The sequence below is a fragment of the Anser anser genome (assembly GCF_964211835.1).
Source record: "Anser anser genome assembly, chromosome: 1".
Lineage (NCBI taxonomy): Eukaryota > Metazoa > Chordata > Aves > Anseriformes > Anatidae > Anser > Anser anser.
Genome location: NC_139720.1, coordinates 171387934 through 171402646, shown reverse-complemented (window position 1 = coordinate 171402646; position 14713 = coordinate 171387934). Strand labels below are relative to the sequence as shown.

Here is a 14713-nt window from a genome sequence, read left to right as displayed (position 1 = left end):
TAGTGCAGAATAACCCCATACACCAGTACAGGTTGGGAGCTGACCTTCTGGAAAGCAGCCCTGCGGAGAAGGACCTGGGAGTCCTGGTGGACAGCAGACTGACCATGAGCCAGCAATGTGCCCTTGTGGCTAAGAAGGCCAATGGTATTCTGGGCTGCATTAAGAATAGTGTTGCCAGCACGTCAAGGGAGGTGACTCAGCCCTTAACTCAGCCCTGGTGAGGCCTCACCTAGAATATTGTGTCAAGTTCTGGGCTCCCCAGTACAAGAGGGACATAGAGCTCCTGGAACAAGTTCAGCAGAGGGCTACAAAGATGATTAAGTGACTGGAGCAGCTCTCATGCAAGGAGTGGCTGAAAGAGCTGGGCCTGTTTAGCTTGGAGAAGAGAAGAATGAGCGGGGATGTTATCGATGTGTACAAATATCTGAAGGGAGGGTGTCAAGAGGATGGGGCTGGACTCTTTTCAGTGGTGCCCAGCAACAGGGAAAGAGGTAATGGGCACAAACCAAAACACAGGAAGTTCCAGCTGAATATAAGGAAACATTTCTTTACTGTGAGGGTGACAGAGCACTGGAACAGGTTGTCCAGAGAGGTTGTGAAGTGTCCTTCTTTGGAGATGTTCAAAACCCACCTAGATGCCATCCTGTGCAACTTGCACTGGGTGAACCTGCTTGGCAGGGAGGTTGGCCTAGATGATTTTCAGAGGTCCTATCCAACCTCAACCATTCTGTGATTCTGTGATTCTATGATTCTAAGAGTAAAGAGACCTTGTGGAGAAAGCAGTGTCAGTCAAACCTGGCTTGACATTTGCTGAAAGCACCCTGCAGAATCCCAAGCCCTGCCCAGGCAGGACAAAGCAGCCTTCCTGGGGTGTCATGAGCAACTGCATTTTTGGGAGTGGGGTGGTATTGTGGGCTGCAATACGCAGGATGACAGTGCAGGGACTGTGCTTTAGATGTGTGAGCATGAGCCCATCAGGTGCTTTCTCAGCAGCATGTGGATCACCAGGGGTTTGGGAGCACAAGGTGTGCACTCAAAGCCAGAGTAACTACATCTCCTACACATAGGGTGTACATGGAGGGGAACTCCAGCTCCCAGGAGAGCAGCGGGCTGGTGACAAGTAGTTCTTCAGGTTGGGCATGAAGAATATCTGTGTGTGGGGAGACAGATTAGAAGTTTGGAGACTAGTTATAGAAGGGTATTAAAAAGAATTTTTTATGAGTGTTGACATTTTTAAGTGTCTGTTATTGTAGTTTATCTGTTACATTGGTGACGCTGATCCTACAAAAAAACAAACCAAAATGGATTTGATCCTGATTTAATTTATGTGAATTGAGTATTTTTTTGTCTGCATCAAGCACACTTAGACCAGGACCTTTTGAAATATTGCTCATTCAGCAGTTTAGAATCACTGATGTAAAATTTTAGACTGCAACAGGTTTACAAGTTAAATATGCATCTTTATTTTTTTGTCGTGAATAGAAGAAACATAAAAGAAAGAAAAAATAATTTCAGAATCTGTAGGATTACAAGCAGGTTGTACAAAACACAATGGAACCATCATCATCAAATATAAGTGCAGACTGCAGCAGTGAAAAAAGTAACTGATTTTAAACAATGGAGACAGCAGGGGTCCACTAAATTCCAGGGAAGCATTTAACCCTTTGTGTAGGAAGTATACAATTTAAATATTTTTCCTTTTGAGAACAACCATGTAGAAACTGAAATAAGCTGCTTCCAACTAAGCATAGATGTGATTGTCAGCTCACTGAGACTATAACTTTCAAATCTCTTTCTTTAACTCAATTCTTTCCATTTATAACTTATTCATAACCTCTTTACTCATCACCTTAGAACACTGTGTTTGTTATTCTCAGAGGATTCTATCTTTGATCTGCCCATGACACTGACGATATCAATACTTCTTCAGTTTGCAATGATGTTTTCAGGGCTTTCTTAAGTAGTCCATCACAGCTTCCATGCACAGTATAGAAACATCTACAAAAGAAATGCATTGTCTGTCTTCGAGGAACTGATGTATTCAAGTCAAACTGAAACCCACCTGCTTAGAATGGTGGAAAGTGTGTTGCCAGAAGGAACACAAATACAAAAGTGCTTCCATTTCTAAATATTTTTCACTACATTGGTCATGGGGCTTTTTTTTTTTTTTTTCCAGCAGCTGAAGAAAAATTGGCCTTAAATTTTGAATTTTAAAGTCTTTTTTTTTTTTTTTTTTACAGTGAACAGATGAATAGATATATTCTAGATATACTGCTAAAATAACAAACACACACACAAACAAACAAAAGACAGGACTGATCTATTTTCTTTCAAGGTTAAATTTTCTTACCTCAACATCCTGTTCATTACTGAGAATTGTAAATTGTAATTGCATTTATTTTTTCTTTACTTTTTACAGGGAAGTACATAGGGATTAACCCCCTGACTTGTTTTTAGCTCTGTTAATAATACCATTAATTCCCTTTGGATTGCTTTGGAAATTTAGTACCTAAAATTATGTCATTAAAAATTAAGCTGTGAAATAGCTGGCAACTGAACTGCAGCCAGCTAGTTGTATTTTATGGTGTAACAAGATATGTAGCCAAAATCCTCAAATTGTTCCAGGGTTGAAATGTCTCTTCTCAAAGAACAAAGGAAATATATCTGAATGAAACTGAAATGCAATATTTTTCTTTATTAAAATTTATTATTTTTCTTTATTTGCTGAGCAAGCCTGATCTGATGACACCTGTCACTCCAAAACAACAATTACTTTTTTCATTAAAGGACACTGCTAGAAACAAGCAAGCATGCAATCTAAAAAGCAAAAATATTTTCTGTGTAGGAGTCTTGATATCAAGTAGCTGATGTTAGTAAGAAAATAAGTGTATTTACAGAGTATTGACAGGAATTGTCTAGTAATTAACAGATTAGATTCAGCAGCACAGTTTTGGAGTATCTGATTTTAGTAAAGACTTTTTTAATTTAAATTTTCTGACATACTATTTAATATTAATTCCTAATAATGTTCTTTGGTTTAAATCTATTATGTTTTATGTTTTATTATTCTAACATCTCAATATCTTTTACAAGAAATAATAAAAATTTGCATGTATATATTTGATATTGAACCATATATACTTCATCTTGATCTGCTGTTTTACCTGATAACTATTACTACATAAAAAATAAAATAAAACAAAATAAATAATAAAATAATAATAAAATAAAATAAAATACATAAATAAATCTAGGTGCCACCAGTGCTGATAGCTCTTCTGTGCTACATAGAAGTAATATTGGAATGCCAAGGTACTCTGAAACACATTTTACCACAGGTGGGTTTTCTCTGCTAAAATATTCTATTTTCTTCATTTGAGATACTTGAAATATAGAGAATACTGAATAGAATGAGCTGAGAATACTGAGTTAAAAAGAAATGATTGCATTCTGTATGTGACATCTCTACAGAAATGGAAATAGCTAGTTATTTGTTTGAGAGAATTAATCATGCTTGACAGGAACAACTGTTAGTAATACACTTAGTTTCCAAATTCATCTAGTAAATGAGACTAATATTACCTTCCTCAGGAACAAAAGCAAAATATTTAATATGTTTGGCTTAGGATTTATCACTAGTGAGCCCAGACTAAAATAACTTCCACACTTGAAAACCCAAAGAATAATTGTAGAAAATCTTGACACAGGATCCTATTAAAACACAGAATATATAAAAGCTACAATAGCATTTGAACACACTGTTTTCACGGGAAAATTGTTTTTCCAGATTGTATTTCTACATAATGTACTTCTATATTTGATTAGTATAAATGAAAAATGAATGCCCAATGAAAACGGTACTATTTTTACTTACTGAATTGTGTATTAATCCCATGAAAATGTTTTGTCATAAGATTTAATTTGTAGTGCTACTGTTGGAGCTGTAAGGGTCTGTATGTGTTGCTGGAAATACATTACTAATTCCAACAACATTTTTATCTTCAATTTATAGCTCTTTTGCCCTATTAAAATACTTTCCAGATACTGACATACTACCTAAATGCCCTGCTTGTCTCTGTGTATTGCAGTAGCTGCTGCTGTTGAACTTAGCTTCTGACTCTGTTGTGATTTAACCCAGCAGGCAGCTGAACACCGCACAACCATTCACTCAATGCCCCCACTCCCTCCCCAGTGGGATGGGGGAGAGAATTAGGAAAAAAAAAAAAAAGTAAAAGCTTGTGGGCTGAAATACAGTTTAACAGGACAGAAAAGGAAGAAAAATAATAATGATAAAATAATAGTAATAATAATAATGTGTACAAAGCAAGTGATGCACAATGCAATTGCTCACCACCTGCTCACCCGCTCACCACCCACTCACCACCCAGCTCATGCCCGAGCAGCAATCCCTGTGGCCACCCTTCACCGTGGCCAGCCACCCCTTATTAACTGTTCAGCATGATAACAAATGGTATGGAATATCCCTCTGGCCAGTTTGTGTCAGCTGCCCTGATTCTGTCCCCTCCCAGCTCCTCAGGCACCCCCAGTCTCCTCGCTGGCAAGGTCGTGTGAGGATCTGAAAAGTCCTTGTCTCTGTGCAAGCACTGCTCTGCAGCAATTAAAACATCAGTGTGTTATCAGCATTATTCTCACCCTAAATCCAAAACACAGCACCATGCCAGCTACTATGACAAAAATTAACTCTATCCTAGCCAAAACCAGGACAGACTCATTGGCCTAATTATGCAGACTGCAATGTTTGTGTAAAGCCTTATAGTCTGACTGAATGCAACAGACTGCATGATCAGAGGGAAGTGTTCTTCCTGTTGTGCTATCACACGTATGCACACACACAAATACACACATCCCACAGACACAGTTGACTGCTAGTTGATTAGCAAAGAGTAGTGCCTTTACAGACATCTACCCTAAAAACACTAATGTAAATTTGAACAACAGAAATGACCTGACACTGCTCTTGCTCTCTGGTCAAAGCCTACTAGCAGATCTCACCCACATGCATGAACATGGGTCCTGCCAGTGGCTGGCTTGTACCTCTAGCCCCTCCAGTATCCAGCCCTCAGACCCCTGTATACTACTCTGCTCTCTCTGACAGTTCAGACACCTCAGCCTTGGGAGAATTAGCCCTCCCTTGTATGTCTGTGCCACCAAACGTGTGGCATAATTTCATACTTCTGGTGAAGCAAGGAGACGGTTCATTTACCAACATTAGCGATAGACCATGTTCAAATACAGGAAGAAGCATTTAATCTCAGAAATGTTCTTCAAATGTTTCCCATTTCTATTAATTCTTGTCCATCCTATAAATCCTATTACCATCCTATAGTCATCCTGTAAATCAGACAGGCCTATAAATGTAGCCAGACCCACCAGCTGTTGAAGGGATCTCACTATAGACACAGGTATCTCACCAGAACTCCAGTTGGCTGCCCTATCTACTATTCAGACTTGGTTATCATATATTCTTCTGTCAGCATTGCTTCTGCCAGTGAACTCTGGGCATATACTCTGAACTGGCCAGCTACAGACTGACTTGCATACAAACTTATTAGAGGGTCTAGGTCTCTAGGAGTCCTTGTCTTTGTAATATGCTTTTTGTTGTGTTTCGTTCTTTCAAAGTCTTCTGTCACAGGGCAAGCTTTAATTCAACAGCTACATCTAAAAATGTTATCTTCACCTGCCATATCCCCTTTCCATTCCACGTGCTGCTTGTTATAACCAGTTGTCTCAGTGGCAAAACGGACAGTAGACGAGGTTAAATACAAACTGTGTACGAGCATCTTCTCTGTCTGCCTGCACTGCAAACATGGTAGGGAAAATCATAACAAGGTTGACTCCATAGATGGTTCATGTCTATTACATATTTCAAATCACACGTTTGTTATTTTGTGACTTACTTTTGAGTAGATTTGTAAAATAAGATTTGTTTTTTGATGTTCCTTTTTTCTGTATCTCCTCTTTATTTCAATCAATATAATAGATAGCTTCTAACGGTTAGCTAGTACTAACTCCTCCCAGGAATCAATGAGAGCACTTCAGAAGATGCATTGTTAATAACAAATTGTTTTGCCCCTTGCCCAGTAGCATCTGAAGCATATTAAAGCCAGGTAAATAATAATAATAATAAAAGAGTAACTAAGTCTTACTTGTACCACAAGGGTTCTGTATTTTTGATTGTGTTGTATCTTCAAACTACTGTATTATAAAATGTCATTTCAGGACGTTTGAATGGACTTGATGCTTTCCAGAGTTCATTCTTCACATCACAAATAGTAGAGATCATATTACTTTAGGTATAGTTTTCCCATAGGCATAAAATACAGTCAAAGATTTTATTTTATTTTTTCTAGCTTTTATAGTTCCTTTCTGTGCCAAATAAGGAGTAAATGTGAACTGAACATACGGTTTGCCTGAGGCAAGCTTATGAACACAGCTCCACTCTTTTTGCAGCTTATATTGTCTTCTGTTTGGATTTGATAACTTTTTAAAATAAGCCTCGGTTGTTTTCTCTTGTGTAACTGTCAGCTTCTGCAGTGATTCCCTCTGAACTGATTCTTTTCAGCTAGATGATATGACACAATTGTACACAACTGTACATTCTTGGGAGAAATAATGAGAGTGAGCTTCAAAGAAAATTAGTCAATTCCAACATAGAAATAATTATCTTTTTGTTCAGAAATTTAGACTCAAATAATTCTACTTAAATAGCAGGAAAAAGATCTTAATCTTCAGTATTAATTATCATTATCAACTGTATAGTGTCATCATACAGTTTAAAATCTGTCTCTTGTACAGAACAGGAGAAAAGAATGACAGTTTACTTTTATCAGTATAGAGCTTAACTTTGTTTGCACCAAACTTTATGCTAAATATTTAAAATGGATAGTAAATCCTCCTTTTTTTATAGAATGCAAGATATCTTTTCAATGGCTTACCCTGGTTATATTTTCAGCTTGATTTCCAATGCAAGTAGAGCTAGGAATGAAGTTTTAATTAACTGATGATCCCGAAGACCTGTAACATTGATCAAAAAGGGTTTTTTGGTTTTGTTTTGGGGGATATTTTTTTGCAAGGTGATGATTCATGAGAGGACATTCGATTTTCTAAAAGAACAAAGAAAGGGAAAATAATTTGAAGAAAAAGGGAATCCCTGAAGGCATGTCTTATCTGAGGCTTTTCTTCACATAACTAAATTGACACATCAATGTATATATACAAATATATAGCTACTTAGATTATAATCTCTGTGATTAGAGAATCATGTATCATTACAGAAATATTTGATATATGAACAGATATATTAAAATAAATAAATCAATTCACAATATATTAGAAACTGAAGACAATGTTTTGTCATATTTGTTTGCATCTTAAAACCAACACAAATCCATTTGTACTTATACAGCTGTTTGAAATTCTTTAATGTTACATCACAGAAATATGTTTTATCCCCCTACCCAAATATTTCCTATTTTTTCTCAGAAGTTATTTTTGTTTAGCTGTTCCATTCTATGCTGAGTAGTCTTTCATGATTTACTGTCTCTGTGAATTAATTTCTAATTTCATCTTATATATTGTCCTACATTGTGAATTTCTATGGCTTTCCCAATATATTAATAATAACAACTAGTGATGGCATTTTATGATATCTTTTGCCTAAATTATATCTCCTTTTTTTAATCCAAATGTTATTTTTTTTGATTCAGGACAAAAAAAGCCTGTGAAGATAACAACATTCCAGTTGCTTTCAGAAATGCAAAAACATTCATATATACATGTGCATTCAGCTAAACAGAGCATGGTGAGATATAACAGGGGTCTGATTTTTTTAAGAGACCAAAGTAAATATTAATAGAAAAATTAAGTGGAAATTAAAACCTTATATACAATCTTTAAGCCTACCTTAGACTTTCCTTAGACAAGTGGTAGACTTGTCTTTATTAATAATCTTTCATATGTCTTTTTATAAGTAACTGATAAAGCCCTGATAGTCCACAAATTTGTAAGTCACAGCTCAGAGTTATAAAATAAAATTGCATAATTTTTTATACCACACTTTAATATGGCCTGATATAGCAAGTCTCTTGTGTCCTCAGATTTCCTTGCTGCATCTACCACCAGCTTTCATTGAAATACTGTTGATTTCTACATAAACAATTAAGGAAAAGAATTGGGGCTATAAAATTTGCTGACCATTTGTAGAAAAATTAGGGCCATATGCTTTGTTAACCATTTGTATATGATTGATTTATGTGTGTTTGTATATTTATATCTAAAAAAAAGAAATACCTTTAATTTGTGATCTGTATCCTTTGCGTTCTAAGACCAGTAATAATTAAATCTCTTACTACTATTATTCAGAAAAAGAAAGAAATCCGGTTTTAAATGAAGATAAGATCCTGATCAGATAGCCACACAGACATACATGTTTTAGAAATGGCAAAAATAGATTTGTGGATTTAAACACTAGGTTTCCAAAGCTAGGAAGATTTCATATGAAGAAAGTATCAGTCTTTTTCTTTCCAGTTATTTTATAAAATCTGAGTAATTTGAGGAAACAAATACTTATTTTCATGTGATAGCATACTTACGTTCATTTCTGATTTACTGCAGATGCAAAGATTATCCAAGAATTATTGTGATTCTATAATTCTTCAATCTCTCTCATTAAGTATTTATGCAGCTGGGTAAGATCTCCCTGAGCCTTCTCTTCTCCTGTATAAACAGTCCCAGTTCTCTTTGGGGTGACAAATGTTTCAGTCTCTAGCAATTCTTGTAGCCCTTTACTGGACGTGCTCCAGTAGTTCTACACCTCTCTTGCACTGGAGCCCAGAACTGAACCCAGTACTCCAGATGTTTCTCACCAAGGCTGAACAGAGGGAAAGGACCATTTTCCTCATCCTGCTGGTAATGATCTTCCCTGTGCAGTTCCACTGGTCTTCTGTACTGCAAGGATGTTGTCAATAACTTATCTCTATGAATTTAACACTTCTGGCATCAACAAATAACATCAGGATCTCATAAATGACAAAATTATTTTATTCTGCAATGACAACCTGCAGGAAATTAATAATAATGATAATAATAACAACAACAACAACCCTTCATTACGCCATTTCAGTCCACTGACTACTCCAGAAAAATCACTTAGAAACCTGGAGTCAAATTTTATTTGGTAATCACCTTTTTTTTCCTAAGTAAATTAAAGTTGTTTAAGCATAAGAAGATGCAGATTTTCACCCTAAAGATGATACCTTTTGATATTTGCATGCACAGAACTCAGTTTTGATTTTGCAGCAAGTTCCAATAGAAATGGTATTGGTACTTCTTACAGACAACATCACTAGCAAATGAAAATTTTGAAGGAAAGAAAGATTTTGAAACATTTCATGTAGCACAGAAAGTGTAAGTAAAACCTGTTCTGGAACCATTTGTATTATACAATGTGTGAACTGGGCTTCCATAGATCTTCAGGGGCTGTTAGTTGTTTCAGCTGTTGTTTGGCTGCGGCTTCCATATCACTAAATGGGTCTTATTGATTTCTTACTGTGGGACTGGGACATCACCTGTTCCGAGTTCTAATTCTCTGGTGAGTATTCTCTGTCCTTTGTTCCTCCAATTATCCAAACCAAGAAAATCTGGTACTGCTGAAAGGCAGATCTGATCTTTCTCTTTCTTTCTGTCAATTTCCCAGCAGTGAAAATCAGGGCAAGTAATAACCACACAGATCTCCATCATTGTGTGAGCTGGAAGTGAGTTTTTGGACTCCAGGTGCTAGGAAGGGCTTCACAGTGCTAGAGGTCCACAGTACTGACATCTTCTGATTATCTTAAGAAAATATCTAACTTCTTTTCAATTCAGTTCTTCCCTTTGTAGCATGGATGAAACATAGGTATATTATTTTCAAATTCATTTATTTTTTTACTTCAAAAAAAGGTTTACCAACCTGCTGGTTTTCCCATTTTCTTCAGTCTCATGGACAGAAAAAAAGAAGATCTTTAAACATGAGTATTCTGTAACATATTGTATGATGTGGCATTTTTTTCAATGTTTTAAGTTGACTTTGAACTTGCAAGAAATTTTCTTGGATCTTAAACTGGAGAAATACTCCAGGAAAATAATATGTTTATAGGTTTACTAGATAACTGAGTGTATTGACTATGCTTATAATCGCATGATAACGTAATTATCTCCTAAGAATTCAGGTGGTCATTGTGCATATATATCTACTATTCAGTCAGATTATGAAATGAAATAATATATCGTCATGAATACTGCTTTACTCTAAATAAATTATTTATTTTCAATATAGCATTGATCTATATATAAATATTAAGAAAATAAATAATAATAAGGGTAACTACTGCTATAATATTTCCACTTAACAAAAAAAAAGAAAAAAAACACCTCTGATTTCTAGTTGCATTTGTCATGGCAGAGTTAAAATTTCCCTTTTAAACAGGCATTTTCTGCCTTCTGGGACTTCAGTTTTTGTGCAGATCTATTTTATGTTAGAGAAACTTTGAAGCTGTACAGCTGAAATGATTTTTTTTCTTTTACTTTGTGACTCTTAAAGTAACTCCTTCAAACAGACCTGAGACATAGGCGGGGGTGTATTCCTCTGTGGTCTCAGATCTCTTTTCCAGCTGCTATGAGTGAAAGCTTTGATGCACTATCTGTTGGGAAATTCTAAGAGTAATAGATCCACAGTCTGGAATGATGACTTTTTTTTTTTTTAATTTTATAGGAGCTTGAATAACCTTAACGAAAGAAGAGTGATAATTTCAGAAATGTAATTAATTTAGAAAATTCTAACCAAATTAACCTTGTTAAAATTTTAAAGATTCTTTAAAAGATGTTGTAGTAATTATAATAATCTAGTAATATAGTAATCTCATCCCTGAGATTTACTTGTATAGTAAATATAGTAATCTTGTCTCTTAGCAGTGGTGTCCTGTCCCTGCCATCCCTGCCCCACCCAGCCATCCCATAGTAATTGCTTAGCATGACACCATATGGTATAGGATATTCCTTTGGCCAGTTGGGGTCAGTTGTCCTGGTTCTGTCCCCTCCCAGCTCCTCAGGCACCCTCAACTTCCTCACTGCCAGGGCAGTGTGAGAAGCTGAAAAGTTCTTGGCTCTGTGCAAGCACTGCTCTGCAGCAATTAAAACATCAGTGTGTTATCAGCATTGTGCTCATCCTAAATCCAAAACACAGCACCATACCAGCTACTCTAAAACCAGGACAGCGAGTCATCTATATATACCGTTATAGATTTCTGTGACTCATATTTGTATAGCAGGAAAAAAAGTTAAAGTTTCAGATTATAGTCAGAAGAGGTCACTGAGGGTCAAATGTAAGAAAGTTGGACCTGCTGTAAGGTCAGCTGAGATGATCAAATTCTGTTGGGTAGTGGAAAAGTCTGGATAAACTTTCATGAACTTACGGTATATTTTAATTTTGATTAGAGATAAATATTTATTCAGAACACTCCATTTATCATTTTACTGCTAAAGAAAAAAGGCATCCAAAAGAAAAGTTCACGAGGAAGTATTGTCAGACATAGTAGTAAAATCCTCTGCAGGAGTATTAATCCATCCCAGAAGTCATATGTTCTTGTCGAAGTACAATTATAATGTTTAATCCTTCTTTTGTCTCCACAGTGAATGTCACTATTGGGGAAATATATGTCCAGCAATGTCAAAGTCACCACAGTAGTCTACACAGGGAACATTTATCTTTTCTTTTCAGATGTTCAGTGAACTGCAGCAGCATAAAATCCACATTTATATGTAGGGCTATGCCCAAGATGATCAGGAAGTCACAGGGACTGTATTCAATTTTTACCCCTTATTAAAGGAAAATGAGCTCCTTTACAGAGAGAAGGTCTGAAGGACAAAGTTATTAGAATTAAGAAAATTTATATGGAAGCAACTGAAGGGATATGAGGACAGAGGTGCAGGGAGTCCTACTGTAGTTGCACTGGTTTCACTATTTCTGACTTTGAAAATATGATCTATTCATGATCTGTTCCCTTATGGAGTGCAGTTCTTTCTAAGCATTTGCTAAGTGCAATACATACAGAAGTGAGAAGGAAATATGTAAAATAAACATCGTCATAAACAAAGATCAAATATCCATGTTGAGAAACTAGTATTTGCATAACTTGTTTTCAGTATAACTTTTGCATGACATGTAGGCACTCATCAGTGTAATTATCTGATGGGAGTAGATATAGAGATAACCTTGCTGAAATGAGAAAAGTTCTAACATGAAATGACTGCTAAACACAGAGAGAAGAATATGTCTGCCAGACTGGAAAAGCAGCCTGGAAACCAGGCCTGATAACTTGGCCTTCAGCCTAGGAACTTAGCCTAGGAACCTGGGAGATCCTTGAAGTGTGGCTGAATAATTCATATCAGATGCGTCCTGAAAATATGACTTATCACCTAAGAAAGTAGGAATCAATGTAAGAAATAAAATTCCAGTGTAAAGAAAATAAAGGAAAGCAAGAAATGTCTATTTGTTGGTGGCAAGACCACCACAGCTATTGGTGGTCTCAGGAAGAAGGCCAAAGTTAACAGCACCCATTGGTTACATAAGTGGTGGTGTCTCTCATGCTCTCTCATGTCTCAATGATACTAAAAGGGCTTGATTTTACCCAAGTTGGAGGTTTGCTCTCTGAAAAAACATCCCATGCTGCACATGTTCCTTTTTCTCTATTGTATGTTTTGTTTCTTTTCCCTCCTTAAACAGGTTGAAATTTTGCTGGAACATCAGGTTAACTCTGTGACACTATGACATCAATTCCTAAACTCTGCAGTGCTCCACACACTGTGATGCAAATCAATTGTGAAGCAAGACTCTACCTGTTACTTTGGTTCTCCGTCTGGGCCCATTCTTGGGGGTGATTGATCTCTTCAGAAATTGATTTTTGATTGTTGTTTTTCACTTTGAAGATCACTTTTGGAATCCTGTCATCTTTTTTTTTTTTTTTTTCCTTCTTTTTTTCTGGTATAGAGTTAGTTTTCTTTGCAGAGGCTGGTGTGATGCTGTGGTTTGGATTTTTTGATAAAATAATGTTGATAACATAATAATGCTTTCTGTCGCTGCCGAATAGCACTTGCACAGAGTCAAGGACTTTTCTACTTCTCATGCTGCCTTGCCAGTGAGGAGGCTGGGGGTGCATAAGAAAATGGGGAGGGACACAACCAGGACAGCTGACCCTGACTGACCAAAGGGATATTTCATACCATATGACATCATGCTCAATAATAAGAGCTGGGGTAAAAAATGAGGAGGTGTGAATGTTTGGATTAATGTTTTTTTCCTTCTCAAGAAACCGTTAAGTGTGATGGAGCCCTGCTTTCCTGGAAATGACATGCAGATGGGAAGTTATCACGATTTTGGCTAGGATAGATTTTATTTTCCTTCTAGTAGCTGGTATGGTGTTGTGTTTTGGATTTAGGATGAGCACAATGCTGATAACACACTGATGTTTTAGTTATTGCAGAGCAGTGCTTTCACAGAGCCAAGGACTTTTCAGTTTCTCATGCTGCCCTGCCAGTGAGGAGGTTTGGGGTGCCTGAGGAGCTGGGAGGGGACAGAATCAGGACAACTGGCCCCAACTGGCAAAAGGGATATTTCATACCATTTGATATTATGCTGAACAATTAATATAGAGTGGCTCTCTGGGGGGTGTCGGGGTGGGGTGTAGGGCTGGTGCTCAGGGACAGGCTGGGCATCAGTCAGTGGGTGGTGAGCAATTGCATTGCATGCATCACTTGCTTTGTACATATTGTTATCACTACTATTTCTTTTTCCTTTCTGTCTTATTAAACTGTCTTTATCTCAACTGCTGACTACAGGAGCTGGGAGAGTGAGGAGTGAGAACCAGCTCTGCAGACCCCAAGGTCAGTGCAAAAGGAGGGCAGGAGTTGCATGGAAGTTGCCAGGTTAATTGAACTATGTTCTTTATATGAATCCAGAAGATTGGATTTGGAATGTAAAAATAGTTCCACTTATTGAGTACCTTTTGAATACAATATTTTAATTAAATAGTTTAAAGTCTTGAGATAACTGTAAATATGTGTTTTCCTCAGTAGATGTTAATCTGCCAGTTTATTTACCAAACATAAAGTTAAGAAGAAAAATTCCGTCTTTAGGTGAAGCCTTGTATCATAGAATTGAAACCGATGATTTTTCCCAGTTAAGCAAGGCTTCAGAATATCTTCCAAAGAATTGTGTCCAATAGTATCTGGGAATGAAGTCAACAAAACAGGATTTTATGTAGAATTAATTCTTATCTAAGCGTTGACTCTATCTTAATGGAATTTGCATAGACATTTACAGAAATTGTAAGAAAAAGTCACAGTGCATCTGTTTTTAAATATTTGACTTTTTGAGATAGGTCTTGTACAGATACCTATTACGAGACATGACAAACTAATCAGGGCAGTTTTATGGACGTAGTCATCATGTTACATATATTAATGCATGGTATCCCTCAGGGTTGACACAAGGAGTCATGTGTGACAACTTTGGGACTACCTCTGCAGCTATTCCAGCTTCAGCCAGCAGCTTCCAATAAGTATCATCCAGCTTCTTATTTATACATTTGTATAAAAAATAGTTATAAGAAGAGTCTGTATAAAACAGACATTCGTCTATAAAAGTGGCATTTAAATATTT

General features: G+C 36.6%; 2 long non-coding RNA genes across 5 annotated transcripts; one reads left to right on the top strand and one right to left on the bottom strand.

The window, feature by feature from the left end:
* Positions 1–399: 399 nt before the first annotated feature.
* LOC310891440 lies at positions 400–9580 on the bottom strand. Of its 3 annotated transcripts, none has more exons than XR_014577577.1 (4): positions 9276–9580; positions 8613–9077; positions 6957–7035; positions 400–1998 (listed from the first exon to the last, which is right to left on the bottom strand). It is a non-coding gene; the product is annotated as an uncharacterized lncRNA (long non-coding RNA). The 3 variants fall into 3 exon arrangements; XR_014577578.1 differs by having other exon boundaries at positions 8613–8967; positions 9276–9575; XR_014577579.1 differs by having other exon boundaries at positions 8613–9543.
* A 37-nt stretch (positions 9581–9617) lies between these two features.
* Positions 9618–14713, top strand: LOC310891452. 2 transcript variants are annotated; one of them, XR_014577581.1, is made up of 4 exons: positions 9618–9773; positions 9883–9913; positions 13891–13935; positions 14533–14713. It is a non-coding gene; the product is annotated as an uncharacterized lncRNA (long non-coding RNA). The 2 variants fall into 2 exon arrangements; XR_014577582.1 differs by having other exon boundaries at positions 9618–9913.